We start from the raw sequence: 4,565 nt of genomic DNA, 5'->3' as shown, positions 1-4,565 counted from the left end.
CAAAAATATAACTCAAACTATAAAATAAACACCTGTTTCTCCAAGTCAACCTCTAGGAGTGACAAAATACAAAATATACATGTGGAGATTCTATATACATATATACATAGTTTAAAACAAAATATAACAGCCAAAAACAACAGAAATATGTATGGAATGAGAATCGGGAGTTTTTAACATGGTAAAGGTATCCACATAGTAATATAAAAGGTCTCGAAAAAGCTAGAGACATTTCTAGTAGAACTTCGACACTCGAATTTCAACTTAATGATCCAACTAAACCAGAAATTAAGTAAGTTATCTAAAGTATTCAAGTTCTAAATCTAACTTTAACCTAATACTTCACTTTCTGTCTTCCCCAATCCTCCGAATCATCGGTGGAACAACTCCCTTCACACCTCCACCAAGAGGGGTTTCTCAGAAAACATACACATGCAATTCAAGCAAGAAAAATACAGATAGATGTGCAATTACAGCAAGTAGAACAAGTAGTAGATAAGTACAGTTAAGCAATTAGGCAAACCAAAATAATGGACACTCAAGTAAGACATACAAATGCACATGATGTATGCCTATCTTATGGCTGATGAGTCTCATATGTCGGTTATACAGCCAACCCGACATGTCCTGGTAGCTAACCATCAGACAGTCCTTCTGTGTGCGCATCCCCAAGCTCAAAAATAATATCTATGGAGTCAAACTCCAAACTCAATAATATAATTCCATGGAGTCAAATATATATGTGTGTGTGTGCCCATGGAGGAACCCGGGAAGTTAAAGTGCTCAGTCACATCTTGCGACAGATAGTTAACAATTAATCTCAAAATATACAAGCCACATAATAATCTCTTTTCTTTTTAAAATAACACTTTAAATCAAATCTTCAATTTTTATAGAAATTTCGTCAACATCTCCTCTAAAACTCAAACTTCTGCCACCCTTCAAGGGTCCCAACCACCAAACCAAACACCTCTCAATCATTCAAATCATTTCTAGTATCAAATTATTTCAAAATTAAACCAATTCTAATATTAAATCTTTTTCCAAAATCAACCAACTCCAATAACAAATCGCTTACAAAATCGAACCACACATCTCTCAACCAAACCATTCGATTCAATTTCACAAACTCACCATCAATCCTCAACACATCAACAATCTTCATTATTTTTTTATACTTATCCAAGACATAATCCAACACATACAAATTTATTCGTCCTTTGTACACGCATCATGTACCATATACACAATCCATCAATAATTCATTTAGTTCATTCCTATATTAAGGTCTTCTAGAGTATGTTTTCACGTGATATTAAATATTAATTATGTGAAACCAAAATCATACCTTGGCTGATTCCTCCATTAACTCGAAACACTTCAAAAACCTCTTCTTTCACAAGTTCTAAACTTCCAAATGTCAAGTCCTCTTAATCACCCAAATTTCATCCCAAACCACCAAATTGAACTCCAAATCAACAAGAACACAATCTAATTCACACAATATCACTATAGTCATCATAGGGTTCACTAATTCAATTATTCACAAAGGTTCAACAGTTTTTTACCTTACCCACGGATCAATTGGACAAAACCCAGTGATTTTTCGTTGCTAGAATTCACCTAAATCGTCAAAATTATTCAATTTCTCAATACCCAAACTCAAAAGTCTCAAAATTGAAGAGGAGAAGAACTGGGTGAGAAATGCAAATTTTTTACCACTTTGTTCAAATAGAATTGAAAAGAATTCTGAAACAAACACATAGCCATTGACGGCTCGTCAATCGGAGCTCTAGATTGAAAATTATGGACGATTGAATTTTTGAAGACATTAAGGTTTAGGTTTTTAACGTTACTCTTCTTCCCTTTAGCGTAAAAATGAAAGAAATGGGGATAAGAGGCTGAGCTCTTATGTTTGTTTGGTGGGATTTGGGTCTGGTTTGATCGGTTCGGTTTATTGATTCAATTTTGAGTTAAAATTTTTAAAATTAGTATCAAAATTCGTATTTTTAGTATTTCTACTCTTTTAAATCATAAAATTTAATTTTCTAATTTTTTAATAATAATTAATTTATTAGATAATTATTTATTTATTTCGTGGGGTTTACATCCTATCCACCTAATTAAGAATTTTATCCCCAAAATTCAGATTCAGTTACCTGAAAAAAGGTAAGGGTAGTCTTCTCTCATTTCTGACTTAAGTTTTCAGCTGTGTTCCTCGATTCCAGCTCAACTCTAAGCAATCTTTACTAACAAAACTCTTTTTCTGCGTAGCTACTTAACACTAGTATTGTCAATTCTAACCGGAGTTACTTGACACGCTAGATCCTCTCTCAGTTACACTGGTTCAGGTTCTAAAACGTGATTGGCATCAGAAGCATACTTTTGAAACTACGAGACGTGAAATACGTCGTACCGGTTTTAAAGATGTGGGGGTAGAATTACCCGATATGCCACCGGCCCAATCCTCTTCAGAATCTGAAACGGTTCTTTGTTTTTTTTTTTCTGCTAACTCAGGTCCCATTACACTTCGGCTTCAATTTTGACTGCTCATCGGTTCTAGTTTGTTGAAGTAACCTTCACGAATATAGGACTTCCTTCTTAAAATTTAAAACGTTTTCTCTTTAAGTCCGCATAACTTTCTGTCGATTTTTTGTAATGAGAATCTTAACTCGAATTTGCTTGATTTCTGTTCCATCGTCTCGGCTATCGTTTCGGGACCTAAGACACTTGATTCTCCAGGTTCACACTAACACAGAAGAGATTAATACCTTGTGCAACCTTACTATCTTCTTAACGTACAGTCTCCAATGTTCTGTCTTCATCTTCTGACACGTTAGGTACTTGGTCGCAAGTGATGCTACTCCACCTTTCACCCCATGTCACCAAAACATCTGCTTTAATTCGTGGTGCATCTTAGTAACTTCAGGATGAATTCGAAAATTCACTTTTGAGAACTTCAGGCCACAGTTTACACCTCCACTTACAACATTCGGCATGCAAATAATTCCGTTTTACCTCCAATTCCTTCTTTGTCTTCCTCGATCTTCTTCTTGATTTTCTTGTTCAACAGACTTTAACATCTTTGGTAACTTCTTACTATCTCACTGTGTCTCTGAATTTCAGTCTCACCATTATTTATAATTACTATTAATTCAGTCCAACTCCTCCGTCCACTATCTCAACACCAAATTTTCAAACATAACTTGGACACAATTAATAATTTTTGCAAATAATACTCATATAACTAATTTTCTAAATAATATTAAGCACAATTATATTAAAATTAAAGAAATTAAATCCAAGTAAATTATTTTAAACCAATCAACTAATAATTGGGTAAAATTTTTTATTTACGACCCCGTAAAATCAACTAACAATTTTATGACATACACAACAAAGATACACTTCCATAGTTCAGTTCTTCCCAATCATGGTACATCTTATCATGCATTTTGTTGAAGAAATAAATCTTAATAATCCAGTATATTATCGGTGGATATACTCAATAAAAAAATTAGTTTTTATATAAACCCATCTACGATTAAATTTTTATACTAAGTGTATCATTTAAATTTATTTAAAAGATATGTGGGTCATTTAAAGCAATATGTGCACAACAGTACATAAATAAAAGGCTCAATTCTGGAGGGAAAATTAAGTCTATGGTAATTAACAAATTTAATAATTTTAATGATGTATGTAATTTGCTCGTTATATTATGATCTGTGTTTTCGTAACAGGATAAATAAAAATAAAAGATTTTTTATCATGTTGTATAAGTACAATATTCATTAAAAAATTGCTATGGCCTCTCCATTATTCTTTTTATTAGAACATGCAATTTCTGTTACGAGAGACGTAAAATGAATGTTAGGTTTGGTTGATGCTTATGTTTCAACCAATACTTTGTAATCACGAACGAAATCTACCATGCAAGTTTGTTTCTTATGCATACTCTCAAAATTTTGTATTAAACTATATTTAAATAATATATATTTTAAGTTGACATATACTAACAAATTTATTGCAATCATATTTATTACGTTAACATTCAAATTTGTAAGAATTTTCTGAATGGAAAAAAAAAATTGGGTATGTTTCTGTGACATGTGTATCTGAGATAAAAAAAAATCTAATATAAAAAAAGTATCATAAAGAAATAGGTGTTTTATGAAAAAGACTATGAACTATACTTTTTATTAGGTAGACACGCTTTACAAACAATTATGCTGTTGAGTTGGATATTACATCACGGAAGTAAATAAAATTCGTAAAATTGCACATTACAAAAAATCTTTTTAAGAAATCTGTCCAAACTCCCAACAAGAAAGATGAAAGGTATGCATGTTGATATTTTTTGTGTTAGCTAATATTAAAAAAAAAAAAGTTAAATAGTACAGAAATTTATTCAAAAGGCAATTTAATCCTCCGTTAGAATTGACATCTCCATGCAGTTTGATTTCGATAAGGTTTCGAAAGAAGACAATAAAATTTTATGACCAACAAAATTACTCAATATATATTCTAATTTAATTTAATATTATATACATATAATATTTTTT

The sequence above is a fragment of the Arachis ipaensis genome, chromosome B07, assembly GCF_000816755.2.
Source record: "Arachis ipaensis cultivar K30076 chromosome B07, Araip1.1, whole genome shotgun sequence".
NCBI classification, from domain to species: Eukaryota; Viridiplantae; Streptophyta; class Magnoliopsida; order Fabales; family Fabaceae; genus Arachis; species Arachis ipaensis.
The sequence above is the reverse complement of the archived record's forward strand: the minus strand, read 5'-3'. Positions refer to the sequence as shown.